Source organism: Acromyrmex echinatior, unplaced genomic scaffold (genome assembly GCF_024713525.1).
Source record: "Acromyrmex echinatior isolate Ae372 unplaced genomic scaffold, ASM2471352v2 Scaffold25, whole genome shotgun sequence".
NCBI classification, from domain to species: domain Eukaryota; kingdom Metazoa; phylum Arthropoda; class Insecta; order Hymenoptera; family Formicidae; genus Acromyrmex; species Acromyrmex echinatior.
The window spans coordinates 214,284-232,093 of NW_028259059.1; the positions used below are offsets into that span (position 1 = coordinate 214,284).

General features: G+C 36.4%; 1 pseudogene; it reads right to left on the minus strand.

Annotated features, from left to right (window-relative positions):
• Positions 1–7,481: 7,481 nt before the first annotated feature.
• Positions 7,482–17,028, minus strand: LOC147906492 (uncharacterized; annotated as a pseudogene).
• Between the last annotated feature and the right edge of the window lie 782 nt (positions 17,029–17,810).

Sequence of the window (17,810 nt, forward strand, 5' to 3'; positions counted from 1 at the left end):
TCCAGGCCTCCATTGATATATCATCGACTCCTGCGACCCTCTTCAATATTTCTCAATGCCTTCCTTATCTCTCCTTCCTCTAATTCTCCATCCTCCAAGTCAACTTGTTCTTCCATTCCCATCCTTTCATTTCCCACCTCTTCCGAACCATTCAACAATAAAGTGATGTCTCCTTATTTATACAGTTTTCTACATACAGTCTTTTACCTGTTTCATTTATAAATCTTCATATATTCGCTTCTCTTCTCAAATTCCTCAATTCCTCTTCTCCTTCCTCTCTTCTTTCCTTTCATTTTTTTTCCAAAAGTTTCTTAAAGCTTCTTTTCTTCTCAATGTACCGTTCCCTTACAATCTTTCCTATCTTCCATCTCCAAAAAAATTCTCTTTACCGCTCTCTTCTTCCTCGTGCAACTTTTGTCTCAACACTTCTTGTGCCCTAGTTTCTTCTTTCTTTTAAAGTGAGGAGCACAAATTCTTGCATAATGCATAACACATGAGGCATAAGAAAATGAAAAGAACCAATCAAAGTGTTTTATTTCCTTTCTTTCCGTGAAATAAAGGACTCTGATTGATTGATTTTCTTACGCCTTATATTTTATGCGTTATGTAAGAGTCTGTGCTCCCCGCTTAACTCTCTTTTTCTTTACCATACAAAGTGCATCGATTGAATATATTTTTATCAAAATTTGAAGGGATCTTCTTAACATATATGGCTCCTGCGCACAGAACGCGGCGGAAGTTGTCGCACTAGTCAATAATTCTATGTTCTTAAGTCCTTCACCTTGCAAAACTTCTAATGTAATACTGAAAGATGTATTAATATTACTTCTGTCGCGCGACAAAAGAAGAGAGAGAGAGAGAGAGAGAGAGAGAGAGAGAGAGAGAGAGAGGAAAGAGTAGGGAAAGTATATATGTTGCTTGTGAATCTAAAGGCGGCTTTTGATAAGGTAGATAGGAGTAATTTATGGAATACTTCGAGAAGATGAGGAGTGAAGGAAGAGTTGATTAAGAAGATTGAGAATTATAAAGAAGGTAACAATAAGACTAATAGAGAACATACGGAGAGTTTTACTAGAAGAGGAGTAAGGCAAGGATGTGTGATAAGGCAAGGATGTGTCTACTCCTATTTAATCTGTATATATCAGAATTGGATGAAAAATTAGAAAATAGTGGAATATGGGGGAATTAAAGTAGGAGAGGGAGTCTCGCGTATGCGGATGATATAGTGTTAGTAGCAAGAAATAGGGAAGCGTTACAGGACATGATGGTAACGTTCAATAGGTTTTTAAAAAAGAATGGAGTTGTGTACAAACAAATCTAAGGTAGTATGTGTTACATCCCGATAAAATACTCTTATTCTTTATCGTAGATATACGATTTATACCTTATTTTTTATCCTATCGCTAGGTTAATATTTCCCTATTTTATCTTTATTTCAAAACCGAAAATTCCTTTTCTCTTTTATAAGAGGGTATATTCAGTTTCTTTATTTAAATATTTCAAACCAACAGAAGATCACATTATATACTTTTATGAACCAAATTATTTACAGATTATTCTAAAGAATATCTAAGAATATCACACGATCTTTCTCAAAGAAAATAACCTCCTATAAAATAACAAATATAAAAGCATACATTAACATTAATAATAATGTATTATATATTATATTAACGTTTAACGATTAAGTAATTAGCAGTAAAATAGAAATCTTCCTGAATGCGAGAACGAATATCTTTTTTTCCCTTTTTCTTTTTCTAATAAAGTTAAATTAATTTTAAACATATGTAGTGGATTCACTTCGCATAAAGGATATTAAGGAAAACCGAATTTTTATTACTACAAATTGTTAAAACTTAACTATTACTTATTAAGAATAAACTTATAGAGTGGGGAGTAAGGCTTACGCGGAGCCTTGCTGTCTTATCTCAAGGGAAGCGCGAGTATAGGTTCTACCAAATTTTGAGGAGTGTTGATTGGTTCTGAAAGGACACTCCCACACTTATTTTCAGAATATAAAAGGAGCTGTCAAAGACAGAAACGTTCGTTTGGTCCGTCCATCAGTCAGTCGGCCAGTCAGTCAATCCATCAGTCAATCGGTCAGTTAGTCAATCAGTCAGCCAGTCAGTCTGTCAGTCAGTTAGTTACTTACAGTCAGTTGGTTACAGTTACAGCTACAGTTATAATTATACAATCAAGGTGAGAACTATCCTCGCGTTTCATCGGAACGTCATTTTCCTTTTTCGCATTGTTTTATAGCATTTACTTATTTTAATAAACGAAAATATTGAATCGAACTATCAACGGAATCTCTAAATCTCTAATCTTAGGTTACATACAAGTATATATATATATATATGAATATCTGAGGGGTTATTGCGACTGTCGCTGCCAATAGCGTGGCCCCCGTTTATTAACACTTCCTCGGAGAATTCATAATTTTCTCATATCCAGAGAGTATTATTACCACTGTCGCTGCCAATAGCTCCCGTTTATGACGGTTCTCCGGAACATTATTATTATAATTCTTTTTTTGCATTACCTCCATGCCTACCAAAAGCGGATGAAGACAAAGAGAAAAGAGATTAAGGTTCCAAATTAAATCGGCCTTTATTTCAAACTAAGATCCTTTCCTCTATTTCCAAAAAAACTTGCGCAATTGCAGATCAAGACAAATCGATATTTTGCAGTGAACTGCATTCTTAATCGCACAACTTAATCTCCGATCCCCGAGTAAATTGTTTAAATACATTGACTTAAAAACGAGGAGAAAATCTCAATAGCAACATTAGTCGTAACAAAGCAAACGCAGCTTTAATCTCGGTTTAACTCAGGCTGAAATCAGATTACGCATTGAAGAATAAGATTGAAGATTGAAAGATTTAAGTTTGATCAATCAGGACAAAAGGAACCAAAACTTCTTTATTCTCATTCATGAAATTTCAATCTTTAATCTTTAATCTTAATCTTTAATGCATAGTCTGATTCCGACCTTACTATTCGTCTTTTTCCAGTTCTAAAGATTAGAAAAAGACGAAGAGTAAGTTGAACCGAGATTAAAGTTAATCTACATTGGGTGCATTCCAATTGCAATATCCCTAGACACTTTCATGCACATGGCAACACAAGTTGTGTTCCAATTGTCTGTTATCGTCGATACATCTGCACTCAGTCACTGACTAATACTATTAGAGACCGACATCACGGGAATTCGCATCCTTGTGAATACTGAAGTGATTAAAAGTTAAAAACTTATAATACTATATTAATTTTATGTTTTATTAGTTTAGTAGACGTATTTATGTAAAATTTAGAACTCAATAATACTTGATTTTTCTTTAAAATTGTAATTTCAGTATTATCGTCAAAATGTGATTATCAACAGAAATGATAACTGCAGAGAAAAAATTATAACTTTTCTGCAGTATAAAGGATAGCTTTATAAATATGCATATTTATTTATAAAACATTTGTAATAAAAAATCATAAATTTAATAATGTATGAGAGCAGTTAAATATTTATGTTAATAATAGTAAATTTATATCAATTGTCGATAATATCAGCATTCTTCAATTACCACCGGATCCTTTTGAAGGCCCTTTTTATACCGCCGAAAATTTGCCCAAGGTTGACGGCCTTTAATAGTATCTCGTCCGTGATTTACTGGATTCACATCCATCCACATGCATCCGACGTGCGTCGTACGACGTTCTGTAACCAATCAGAAAGCAGAATTTTATTTCGATGAAACGAAGCAAAATTAAGTTTTTTGATTGATTGCAGATCAGATCCAATGTAAACCATCAATTCAATCGAGGGCTGTTGATTAATTTACATCATGCACTTGATACATGTAGAGAGAAATCTGAAAGAGGACATGACGGCCTAAAACCTATAACTGCAAAATGCTTGTGGCGTCTTTCGTGTGAGGATTTTTTCTCACGAGCCACAGTGCGAACTCACTACGGAAAATGCCGAAGAGGCAATAGTCACAACAAGGAAAAAGGCTCTTCGCGGCTTTCTGGTTAAAAGAATATTTATACTGTATTCATTACATATATAGTAGGTCTCCAACTGACTCTCTTACTCTCTTACGCCGCCAGCGTCATTCGATCAAACTACAAAGATAATTGGCGCTTACCGCCGGAGCCACCATAGGACTCCCCTCCGAGTAACTATATTACAGTTGCAAAAAAAAATAATATGTAAAGGAACATTAAGTATTTAATTATAAAATAAATAGTATTGCACTTGGTTTGATTGAGAGTCGTATGAACAAATATTAGAATTGCAAATGACATTATAAAAGTATGTGGTAAATCAATATATAAAAAAAAATGTTAGAGTGTGAAAGATACGGTTTTTCTTTTACTTTGAGGTCCTGGATAAGTTTTAAGGACTGGAAACCGTTTCTCTGAGATGGTTGTTAGGACCATGGATCGAGGCTGCCCTTTTGTTTGTTTTTCCTTGTTTTGCATGTTTGCCGCTTGTGAAGGATCTCCCGTTTGCGGTCATATGTGACTGGAAGGGGCTTCTTCTGTTGCAGCCTCGGTGAAAGTTAGTTTCAACATTCGACGTTCACTATTACTCTTTCGTTTTTGATAAGTAGCGCGAAGTCTCGGTCTGACAGACGTTCTAGGATCTGATAGAAAACTTTATAAGGATGTTGTAGCGGTTTCTTAACAGAGTCGACCCTTACAAAGACATGAGTGCAAGAGTATAACGTCTTGTGGATAAAAACTTTTCTTCGATCGTGATGTGCGGCCGATGATGAACGTACTTGACGCATGTGTTCGCGGAATTTTTGTACGAAAATTTTGGGATCGGGTAATAAATCTTCATCGATGACATACTCACCGGGTAGACGAAGCGTCATGCCATAAACTAACTCCACAACCGTGTATTGATGTCTTCTTTGAAATTCGAACGAAGTCCAAGAAGGACAGTAGGAAGGACATCGACCCATTGTTTGGAATTGTGGCACATGATCGACGTTTTGAAGGATCTATGCCAGAGTTCAATCATGCTGTTCGCTGATGGATGATAAGCGATAGTTCTTATCCTTTTGCCTCCAATTAAATGTGTTAATGCTTGGAACAGTCGAGCTTCAAATTGTGAACCTTGGTCTATGGTGGCTGGAGCTTCAAAACATGAACCCACTACGAATAGAATGCTTCTGCGATGATTTCAGCAGTAATGTCATTAAGAGGAACCGCCTCAAGCCAAATCGAATGAACCGATCGATCATTGTCAGAATGTATCGATATCCCTGAGACTGCTATGGAGACTGCAATGGCCCGACAATGTCCAAGTGAGTGAACCGTTGAGTACTTCGATGTGTTTTTGCGGTAATTTCGTATGTTTGCTTATTTTGCTTCGTTGACAGGCTAGACAGGTACGAACCCAATCCATAATATCTTTGGTCATGGATGGCCATATAAATTTTTTCTGAATGATCTTCTTTGTAGAACAACCACTAGGATGCAAGAGATGGTGCGCCATGTCAAATACACGTTTCCGTAAACTTTGAGGAACATAAGGTCGTATCTCCGGAGTGGATATGTCACAAAATAACGATTCTTCGGAATTATTGATTCTGATCCGGCGTAAATCTAACTTCTCCGGCGAACGGAGCAGATTCGGCAACTCATCGTCCCTCCGTTGAGCGGATGTCGTCTGTAGAGACGGTGACTGGCATGCTGATGATGTTAATGCCAGAAAGCGCGTCGGCGATGATATTGTCAGTATCTGAAACGTGAACTATGTGAGTAGTTAATTAACTGATAAAATTAAGCTGTCGGAGCTGATGAGGAGGAGCTTTTTCGGATTTCTGTCTGAATGCGAAGGTAATGGGTTTGTGATCCGTTTTGATTACTAGCTTTTTGCCTTCGACTAAATATTGGAAAAATTTTAATCCGTTATATATCGCTTGTAGCTCCCGATCGAATGTGCTGTAATTTTGCTGGGTTTTAGTGAATTTCTTAATAAAGAAACCCAGGGGCTCCCAATGATAATTGTTAAATTGCTCAAGAGTGGCTCCCATTGCATCTGAAGCGTCACATGACAGTGCGAGGATAGCGTCTTCCTTCGGGTGGTGAAGAAGTGTAAATTAAACAAAGCTGATTTGCAATCTTGAAAAGCTCCTTCAGCTTCTTGTGACTACTTGATATTGGTTTTACTGTTCTTTTTGAATCCTGTGAAGAGGGCGTGCAAGGATGCCTGCATCGCTGCTATATTTTTGAGGAACCGACGATAAAAATTGATGACGCCTAAAAATTGACGAAGCTCAGTAACGTTGTCGGCCTCTGGAATTATTGAATTGCTAAGGCCCAATCCGATAAAGATCGAGTGCCAAATTAGGAGATGAGGTAGCCTAGATAGCGAACTTCTGTGACTCCAAAAACACATTTGTTTAAGTTGATCGTGATGCCGAATTTCTGAAATCTTTCAAACCAGACACCAGTCTCAAATGTTTAAAATGTTCTTCTGCACTGCGGGAAGATATTAATATGTCATCGATGTATACATAAGTAAAGTCTAAGCTTCTCAGGACGGTGTCCATGAGCCTCTGAAACGATTGGGCTGCATTGCACAGGCCGAATGTTATCACTTTGAATTCAAATAAGCCGAATCGTGATCACGGTTGTTTTAGGAACGTCTTCTGGAATTTGGAAATACGCCCGCGTAAGATCTAACGTTGAAAATATGTGACATCCATGGAGTCTATAAGAGAAATCCTGAATATAGACGATTGGATCTGGCCAGAATCTGATCGCGTTAAGATGGCAGTAATCGCCGCATGGTCTCCATTGATCGTCTTTTTTAGGGATCATATATAATGGGCTCGCCCATTGACTTTCTGACGGTTGATAGATTCCCTGCGTCATCATGAACTCGAATTCCGCCTTTGCCTGTCATAGTTTCTCAGGCGACAATCGACATGCGCGTTGTGCAGCGGGTGGTCTGGTCATGAGGATGCGATGAAAAACGCCGTGCTCCGCTCCCCTCTTAAGATGCCGAGGCATCGTGATATCATTGAATTCTTTTAACAGTTCTCGATAACGATGTTGTTCGTTGATAGTTGAGATGCTAGGCGAACGAGAATGTGAATAATCTGCAGGCGAAAAGAGATTAGTGTGTTTATCAATAATTTTCTTCCTTTTAGATCAATGAGCAAATCAAAGTATAAGATTAAATCCGTTCCAATGATGGGTTGTGGCACGTCCGCTACCGTAAACATCCAGTTAATTAATTTGCGTAAACCCAAGTTTAGTGTATAAGTCTCTCTCCGAAGATGTCGATAACGGATTCATTCGCTATGAAAAGTTTAAATTTTGCTGGCGAGATTGTCTTATGCGCGAAAGATTTTGATAGAATGAAGAGTCTATGAGCAGGTATAGGCTATTGTTTCGGTCCGTGACGACGAGACGTTATGGTAGTGGATCCTCATCTCCTGCCGTCTCGGTGCGGGGCGAGGGTGTTAGTTTTCCAATGCTTTAGCCGTTGGTTGCTTCCAAGAACATGTTATGTACACTTCCGGTACCAAACTTGCGATGAAAGAAATATTTATCAGTTTTCGGTTGGCTATTTCTTGAACGCGAACGCGAACGTGATTCGCTGCGACTTTTAGTGTTTTTTTGTGTAAAACGTGCCTCGGTTTTGTCTAGACGTTTTATAATATCGGCGAGATTATCGTTAGTTGAGGAATCGGAACTTGCTTGACTAACTTGTTGCATGGTCAAACGCGACGGAAATTCGATTAGCTTGTCGGCTAAAACGGCCAGAACGTCCAAGTCTTGATCTAAGTTTGCGACTAGAATTTGTCGAAACTGATGTGGCATTTGCTCGAGAAATATTGATTTTTATTATTGAGTCGCTAACGTGAGTGGGAGCCAAATTTCTTATTTTTTGTAAGAAATGCATTGGTTTAGACTCACCGAGGTGTTGACCTTGCAATACTTAGTGAAGTTTTACCTTTTCTGATTCTGCGAAAGCTCCGAGGATTCATTACTTGAGGGTAACATATTTATTTTCCGCCGGAGGGTGACGAACAAGACTTATGATATGCGACAAGAACAACGGGTCCGCGATAACGTACTGAAATTTTGTTTCATCTCGAACGATACCGGCGATTCCAAAGCTGCTTCAACCTGCAGGAACCAAAGATCCGGTTCCTCTTTTCAGAAGGGTGGCGATTTGACAATTCGCCCTAAAAAGATGTGCGTGTTGTTTCTTTCGGTGTTGTCTGAATTTTACCCTGAAGAATCGTCCCCTCCGTTACCCGAAGCCATTTTGGTTAGGTGCGAAAAAGGTTTTTACACAAGGCGTAGAGTAGCGTGAATTAGAATCACGTCGAGGTCACCAATTGTGGCGTCTTTCGTGTGAGGATTTTTTTCTCACGAGCTACAGTGCAAACTCATTACGAAAAATGCCGGAGAGACAATAGTCATAACAAGGAAAAAGTCTTCGCGGCTTTCCGTTTAAAAGAATATTTATTTATACTGTGTTCGTTACATATATGGTAGTTCTCTAACCGACTCTCTTACTTACTCTTTTACACCAGCGTCATTCAATCAAACTACAAAGATAATTGGCGCTTACCGCCGGAACCACCATATGCTGCCGTGCACTACTGCCCTCTGAATAAGTGGATGTAAACTATGTACATAGCAACGTCCACTTTTCTCACATCATCTATTTTTCAAGGCTGGAGATTATAAATCGATATTTAAGTCATATAATCTTATTATGTAGCACGATATGAACCAAATATCTCCAGCCTTGAAAAGTGGACGTTGCTATGTAGTTTATATTCACTTATTCAGAGGGCAGACAGCATTTTGTGGTTACAGGTTTTAGGTCGTCATGTTCTCTCTCAGGTTTCTCTCTGTACGTACTAACTACAGTAACTTTCTATTAAATTATTTTAATTTCAATGATGTATTCGAAGAATGATGTACTAAATTGTACAATATGCATTAAAATAATTAATTAAATACACATATCGTATATATGTTTACAAGTATCGCCGAAATTAAGATCATTCAATAGAAAGTTACTAATTAGTAACCGTATCAAATGCACGATGTAAACTAGGCCTGTGTAAGCTTATGTTTTCTAGTGACACTTTACATGTTACTAACTGCAGCAGCTATAAATGAAGTTGAAAGACGTTGAGAGGCCGGCACTTTTACTTTATTTTGTTTAACACAGACGGAAAAAGCACCACTGACAAGATAGCAGACAAATTGAATATTTCTGATTTATTTTTACTATGGCCGATATTTATAGTCAGATCTTATATTCAAGACCATCTTGAGTACAGTCTTAAGAAATTAAAAAACCAATCAGAGGGCCTTATTAGCATTTTAAGATATTACCTAAGGCCGGAATCAGACTACGCATTGTAAAATGAGATTGAAGATTGAAAAATTGAAGTTTGATTAATCAGGACAAAAGGAGTCAAAATTTCTTTGTCTCATTGGTGAAATTTTAATCTTTAATCTTTAATTTCAATTGTCAATGCATAGTCTTTCGACCTAAGACAATCTTGAAATAAGAACGGACTATGAATACCATAAAATATCGTCTTGTAAAATTTAAGAATCGTTTGGGGAAATTTAGAAAAAGCATTTAAACATTTGGATAATAATATTTTTCTTGTTATTAATAAACTTTATCATAAAATTGTCAAATTAGTAGATAGCGATTTTATTTAAAGTGTTTTATGAATGGAATTGATTAGAAATTTGGTGAAAACGTTTTCATTATTATTTTCATTTAGGAAAAGTCACTATTTGGTAATTCAATAGATTTACACATTACAAAAATGAATTACGGGTGTAATAGATGTAATATAATGAATGTATTAGGTGTATAACTTTGCTTCCACTGTTTTCCTATAGATGGCTTTAGCGGTAAGTGATGGTCGAAATAAATAGATCATAGACGTCATACAATAAACTTGGGGATCTGTCAATATAACCCCATGGAAACATTAGTCGATTTGTGTCTGCATCATAAAGTTATTGTCGATTGAAAATGTCAGTTTACGAGCCAAATTCTCGTCATTTGCGAGAGTTTTAATTTTCTGCTTCAATATGAAGAAATCTGCGGCTGAGGCTCATCGAATGCTCTCAAATACTTATGGTGAGGCCGCTATTAGTGAAAGAACGTGTCGTGAGTGGTTTCAACGCTTCAAGAACGGTGATTTTGTTCGAATCGCAAAACTCTTCTCATATATGTACAACCGAACACACAGAACCTAAGAATAGAGACGTTATTTTTTAATATCATGCTCTGATAATAGAGAAAAGATCTGAGAAAGACGTAAATTGTCACTAAAACTGCATGAAGAATGAAGCATTCTTCATGTAAAATTGGTATGATCTACCAAGCAAACTGCATAGAAGAACAGTATGGTGAAACGAAAGCGACATCGATCAAACTAATTCAGATAAGCACTTTTAACCATGATTTTTTATGATCTCCTATTCTCTATACTCTACGATAAAAATATAAAATAAAGAAGAAAATTTGTTAGTACGTGTTATTTTCTTAATTTGTAAATATTATTATTTAAATACATTTCAAGAAAAAAAAGTTTTAATATTTATTTTTTATTTTGGTAAATGTTCAGAAGACCCCGTCCCCCTTAAATTTTGATAAAAATATACTAAATCGATGCATTTTTCCACGAAATAAAAAAATGTGACAGAAAAAAGTGTCGCTTCTGCAAACCGAGATATTAAGTGTTAAAGTTAACGACTATTTAGGTTAGGAAATATGTCACAGCCATGAAATACTGCACTGCGAGCATACGCTGTGGTAAAATAACCTTTATTTTGCGTGGAAAGTTGTAAATCCATGTCATTTCGTATTAAAAAACCTAACCCAATCTATTTTTTCGTCTAAGCTCCGCATGTATGGAGCTGAGGGGGTGGAACGCAATAGGAACCGAATTATTAGACCAATTTTTTCGGGTCCAGGCTCCGGATCGCAAGGGAACCGTGGGGAAGGACTGACACAAATCGGGAGGCACTTCGCTTCGTCCTGAAGCTCCTAACGAGCCAGGAGGTCGAATGGAGGACGTGCTCGGCTTTTCATTTAAAAGGCCCAAACTGGGTCAGTGTGCCGAGAGGGCGCACTTTACGCCAGATATGCCTGTACGTCCGTATGCCCTGGCTTTCGGTCATGGAACTTAATCCAAGTGACCGGGAAGAGAGCGAAGTGCAACCGCGGGAGAGCTTACAATAAATACAAGGAGAAGTTTTTCAAATTAACAAACGAGGGTTTAGTTTAATAATACTATAATAAAAGCAATATTTTTCTTAAGTATAAAAGTACAATTTATGTTCTTCGTTTTTTAATTTTTTAAAAGTACAATCCTTTGGTTTCTTTATTCTGAAATGTGTAGCGTACGGATTTATGTATGTGTGAGTGTGTATGTGTGGAAAGAGAGTTACGTGTAATACTGGTGTTATTTTGTGTGAGGAGGATTTGGAAGGAGGAGGAGGAAATTAAAGTTTTGTAGAGTCATATGTTTGGCGGGAAAGAGGGTCAATGGGAATGAGGGATGGGGGGACTGAAAATAGGCAAGTAGATCCTGCAATGCTGACTATCACTCGGTCATTAGTAGAAAGAATAAAGTAAGATATGTATTCCAACAACTGATGGGCGTTATGAAAGAGGAGAGGAAGGAAATTAACGGGGAATAAGCGTCAGATTGAACAGGAGGAATTGAGAGGGCGGTATGCGAGATGGGAAATTCCGCAATCGGGGGTGATATCGGATGTGAAACAGCGGAAGGACGGGAAGAGATCATCGAAGAAGTCTGGGGACAGATCGGAGACAGGGAAGTAAAAAATTTCTAATAGCGGTGATAAAATCGAAGGACTGAACGACTGAAGTCTGTTCTTAGGCCGATGTCTAATGTTGAATTAACGAAGATTGGTTCCGAGAGTTTTGTGTGATGTTAGAGCGGACACGGGCTGTAAGTCGGCGCGCGTTGTTAATCCCCACTAAGTGACGGTAACAAGGGGCGGAAAAACTGCGTGAACACACTAAAAATTTGGTCGTCTTTAAAGAGGAAAAGGGACGTAAAAGGAAAAGGGACTACCCAGTGCAGTGAAATCAAAACTTATTATTTGGCGATAACGATGATAACCCAAGAGACCGTCGGAGAGGATGCCGTCGATTGTCGGATGCTGGGCGCCAGGTCTGCTTCGTAAAATTTTCCGATCAGGCAGTGCCGTTGGTCTTAAGTTGATATGGTTTTGCACTAACTCTACTGAAGAAAAAGGACTTTGAGAATCGGATGAAGCCTTTTTCAAAAGTCTCGACAACTATAACTTTCCAAAACTCAGAGAAAAATCACACTGAGGGCCGTGGTTTTTATATTAATCGCCCCTGATTACTCCAATTTGGATTGATGGAATAGGTTTCATTAATTAGTAGTAGGATTTTTCTTTGCTCTCGGATTGGTCAAGATCTGTATAATAATTATAGTGTTCATGTCGTTTCGCGTTAAAAAAAACCTAAACCTAACTCAACGTTTTTGACGTGGCCCTCATTTAGCGTGGAAAATTGTAAATCTATGTCGTTAGGGTTAAAAAATCTAACCCTGCAGCCGGAGTCTGACTACATGCTTTGAACTAGCCTGGTATAAAGGTATGATGCGTAAGAGATAATTTCGGAGGGGACACCCCCGTATAGATGAAAAACCGAATAGGCAATAAGCGCGAGAAAGCGTATGAATAATTATTTTTTCTTTTTGTCATAATCATTAGTTCAGTAGTTACTTAGAAATTAGCATTGTAGTTACACAATATACCCAACACACTCCGATAGTACAGGAGCAGGGATAATGATTAAGAAATTGATCAGTCAAAATGGGAGACAATATCCATCTGAAGCAATCATTGTTAAATAAGTATTAATTTCCTTCGATTTTGGTTCGTTTTTCTTGATGTATTTTTGTTATTTTTTATTTGGATAGTTAGTACTGCGTCACTGCATATACTAGTGAAGATTACAAATATGGTTAGTTATTTGATCATTAGCGTTAACTGTAAGATAAAATGATTTACGTTGGCGCGAAAGTGCGTTCCAGTCACGTAGAACAGGCTAAGGAACTCGCCGTATCGATAGAAATAAGGATACAGGAAAGTAGAGTAATCCGGAAAAACGAGGTTATGGGCGAACTCGGAACCCAATCAGGGATCCGAAACCGTTAATCTCCATGGTATGGATTAACGGTTTCGGATAGAATAAAGAAAAGTAACGGGTTCGAATCCTGAAATATCATAGGTTAAATATCCCAAACATTCGTACATAAGGGCGCGTGATATTCCAAATATGCCGCAGTCATTCTTCAAGGCAAGAAATACTGTAAGAAATAACGAAGACTGATTGGTTATCATCCTTAACGGATCCGAAAACGCGTTTTCCATGGAAGGAATCACGGGAGCGGAAAATTGTAATATAATGTTTTCATATAAACTAAAATATAAAATTTAATTCTACATGGAAGATATATAAATACAAAAATATGCAAGTAAGTTAAGTAGATCTATGAGTATGATAACTTATGTAAATCGATTTATTCCTAACTTAGCGCAAAGAATGAAAAACATGCGACAATTAATGAAACAATTAATATAGAATGGTTATGGACTGATGATCATAAAAAAGAATTTAGTGACCTCAAAACAGTATTAATGGAAAGTCCAGATTGGAAAGTCTTACAATTTTTTGACAGAAATGCGGAAATACTGTCAGTTGACAGTTCAAAGGACGGCATGGGGGCAATGATCTTTGACAGAGCATAGCATATGCGTCAAAATCTTTGACAGAGTGTCAGCAAGGTTATGCTCAAATTGAAAAAGAATTCCTCGCGATCACCTTTGGATGTCTCTGAAAAATTTCATCAATACTTATATGGGAAAAGGTTTGTAGTTAAAACAGATCATAAATCATTGGAGACAATTTTCAAAAAACCTCTAAGTAAATGCCCGTTAAGATTACAAAGATTTAGAATAACATTGCAAAATTATGACATCGAAATCTGTTACAAACTAAGAAAGTACCTATATTTTGCTGATGCTCTCTCAAAAGTATATAATAATGATAAAGATTGCATAATCAATGAAAGTGATATTCAAACACAAATAGATCTAATATGATTAAGTGATGGAATTAGTCTTAAAAGAAATCATTATTGCAGAAACAAATGTTCAAAGTTGATAAAGTTAAAGAAAGTAATTAAAGAGAGTTGATATAATGAAAAATAGCTTAAATGATCAAGTTAAATCTTATTGGAGCATAAGAGATGAGTTGACAGAAATTAACGAGTTAATTTTAAAAGGTCATTCCAAAAGCTTTAAGGCAAGAAATACTGAATTGATTTCACTATGTACATTTAGGACTAGAAAAAACAATGTTGAAAACTAAAAAAATGTTTATTGGCCACTAATGCAGAGTCAGCTCAAAAATAAGATTGAAAAATGTGAATCTTGTCTAAAATACGCAAAAAATTGTCAGAAAGAAACAATGATTAACAAAGAGATCCCTGGCAGATGATCCTTGGCAGATTGTTTTATTTAAATGGTGAGAATTATTTGTTGTTAGTTGATGTATATTCCAAATTTCCTGATTTTACTGAAGAACGGAACAACTAGCCAAGCTATCATTAGGGAATTAAAAACATGTTTTTCGAGACATGGAATATCTGAGATTGTGGACAATGAATCTCAACTTGCAAGTAATGAATGCACTAAATTCTTGTAAAAATGGGAAATTAAACATAAAACGTCTTCATCAACATAGTCAAATGGATTTATTGAAAGGCAAGTTCAAATTATCAAAAAGATTCTGAAAAAAGCAGTACATGATAAAAAAGATATATCAATGACACTCTTGGAGTATAGAACAACTCCACTAGATAGAGAAGTACCTTTTCCAGCAGAACTGCTATATAATAAAAAGTTAAAAGGTCAATTGCCCATGACAAAAGAGTCTCAAGGATCAGAAAAGGTTGTTAATTAGTATAAATTCATATTTCATCAAAAGAAACAGAAAATCTATTATGATAAAGGCGTGAGAGATTTGACTGAACTTACGGAATATAATAAAAGCAATATATATTCATAACGTGTTAATTATTTATAAATACCACCATCACAATACACAATATTAGAATTTTATGTACACACATTGTATAATATATGTGTATTCACAACACACAAACATAACATTTATAATTCTAACATTGTTGTTACATATAAAAAAACATTATTAGTGAATATAAGTTATATTTTATATGTATTATGTACCCAAAATATAATTTTAATATTGCATATATCATTAATTCACTAATGTCTATATGCTTTAATAGAAAAATATTTTGTGTCATTGTATGTGTACACATACATTATAATACATAAAATGTAATAATTCGTATTCATGAATGTCTTTTAAATACAACATTAAATTTTATATATATCATTATACACATTATATATTATAATATAAAATTTTAATATTGCATAAAAGTGGACATAGAGAATTGTGTGTTTATTGACACATTATAATACACGTACAATTTAATATATTATACGTATAAATAGAGAGAGAAAGAGAAAGAGAGAGAGAGAGAGAGAGAGAGAGAGAGAGACTCTGAAGGATAGACTCGCTGTTTCGCTGGACGAGCCCTGCTCGGCGTGCGGAGCCTCACCGATTACAATCAGAGCTTCTATCTTTTTTGTTTTTTCTATATCTCACTCTGTCGTATTTATTTATTCGTATTCATTTTATTTCTGTTTCGATAATTCGTTCTACAATTCAGGAATGTATTCTATTAGTTCCGGTTTATCATCGCCGATGCAGCAAGGATGCACGACTCCTTTTCTAAGCAACGATTTTAATATATCTTTTTTTATATTGTATATAGAAAAATGTATGTTATTATTATGGCATTATGATAATAGCTTGATCAAAAAGTTTCCGGAATTCATTCAGAAAATTCAAAATACAAGTTTATTCATCAAAAGTGATATTGTCCCTTTCAAAGTACTCTCCAGCGACTGCAACGCACTTATGCCAGCGCTTGATCCAGCTCTCGAAACATTTCTGGAACTCTATTATTGGTATAGCCATCAGAACCGTCTTCGATTTTTCCATTACCTCCTTTCGGCTGTTAAAACGCGTTCCCCGCAGTGGTTTTTTGACTCGATCGAACAAAAAAAAATCGCAGGGAACCATATCGGGTGAATTCGATGGCTGTTGGATGGTATTCGTTTTGTTCTTGACCAAAAATTCACGGATAATGATGGCACTGTGCGACGGTGCGTTATCATGGTGCAAAATCCATGAGTTATTTACCCACAAATCCTTTCTTTTTTGGCGAATTGCTTCACGCAAACGTCTCATAACGCCCAAATAATACTCCTTATTAATTGTCTGACCGTCTGACAAAAATTCGTGATGTACAATACCGTTGTAATCCATGAAAACCGTGAGCATCGCTTTCTTTTTCGACTGAAAACGACGTGGTTTTTTTGCTCTTGGCTCATTTGGAGCTCTCCATTCACTCGCCTGATGTCTGGATTGCGTGTCGTACTCATAAATCCACGTCTCGTCTCCAGTAATGATGCGTTTGATGTTGGGTCGGATTCAGTCTTGGAAATCATGTCTTTGGCGATGTCAACGCGGTCCCTTTTTTGCATGAAATTCAGTTCCTTCGGGACCAACTTTACAGCAACACGGCGCAAACCCAAATCATTAACTACAATGTCCTGAACGGATCCATAAGCAATGTTTAAGTTCTCTGCCACCTCTCTGATAGTTAATTTGCGGTTATTAGCCAACATTTCTCTCACTTTATTGATGTTTTCGTCGGTTTTCGATGTCGACGGCCTGCCACTACGTTCGTTATCCTCGACGGATTCACGACCACTTCTGAAGCGTTCATGCCATTCGTAAACGGTTGTTTTCTTTAGAACATCACTGCCGAAACAGTTTCCCAACATTTCCAAGGTTTTCGCACCATTGAATCCATTTTTAACGTAAAATTTAATACAAACTCGTTGTTGCAAATTCAACTCCATTTTTAAAACTGTAAAAAATCGAAAACACGCGCAGAGATGTACTCAAGACGCGTAATTTTTACAAATGTCAAGCTATGGCGATAAAATTTGATGGAAATGTCAATGATAGATGTGGCAACCTAGCCAAAAAAAAGAACTCAAATCAGCTGACTCAGAGCATCACCTGGTGGTCTCTTCCGGAAACTTTTTGATCAAGCTGGTATATTGCTGGTTTACATAATGATTCAATCTATTTCTATATTTATGCGCGGGCGATAAGAGAAATGATAATACTAAGTGCCGTTTGACATTCGAGCCAAGTAAAAAATGTGCTGCATATAACAATTTCAGATTTTGTACGTTTGAAATAAGTAGCTGGCATTTTACAGAAAACCTCAAAGAACAATACTATGCTTATAGAAATAAATTAAGGGTTTTAGTATAAAAGAACGGAGTCTACGAAAATTTCATTTGTATGCTACGAGTGAAATTGCTGCTCAACGCTTCGGCATCCGAGCAGAGTTGAAAATAATATAATATATGTGAATAATATTGTATATTTCTTGTTTATAAAGACATTATTTGTACATAAAAATTGAAATAATTAATATCATATTTGTTTTATTATTATTTTTCCTCTTAAGAGAAAAAAATTGTGAAAGCTGTTACGGGCCTGAGTAAATCGATAATTCTGATCGTTTCTGTTGATCCAGCGAGGCACACTT